This window comes from Crocuta crocuta, unplaced genomic scaffold (genome assembly GCF_008692635.1).
Source record: "Crocuta crocuta isolate KB4526 unplaced genomic scaffold, BGI_CrCroc_1.0 scaffold657, whole genome shotgun sequence".
In the NCBI taxonomy this organism is placed as follows: Eukaryota; Metazoa; Chordata; class Mammalia; order Carnivora; family Hyaenidae; genus Crocuta; species Crocuta crocuta.
The window spans coordinates 438,888-439,376 of NW_027529583.1; positions in this window are offsets into that span (position 1 = coordinate 438,888).

Sequence of the window (489 nt, forward strand, 5' to 3'; positions counted from 1 at the left end):
ACCAGCTGCCACCCAGGGCATGCTGTGGGCATGTGCAGAACATGAACATGGTACAGCAGCCCCACTTTTTTTTTTTTTTGGCTTTACCAAGGCCCTCCAGTGTTTGCATTAACATCATGTTCAAAATTACTAAGATACAAATTGTTACTAGGGAAAGAGCATGAGCTTTCACCAGACAGACCCAGATTTCAATCTGAGCTGTGCTATTTAACAGCTGAACAAACTTGAGAAGATCAGTTGGCCTGCCTAAGTCTGTTACCTCATCTATCAATTGTGGCTCGTAATACCTACAACCCTGAGGGTTGTTGTAGTGATTGGACAAGATAATGTGTATAGAGCAGACCGTGGTACTAGGCTTTGGGTGCAACTAGTTTATTTGGGAGGTGCAGACAAGACTGGTAGGGAGGTAGGCCAAGTGAAGCAGGGAAGGAAGGATGGCCAATAAAGGGTGCATTGTTAAGTTGGCTGTCACAGTGGGCAACTGGAATT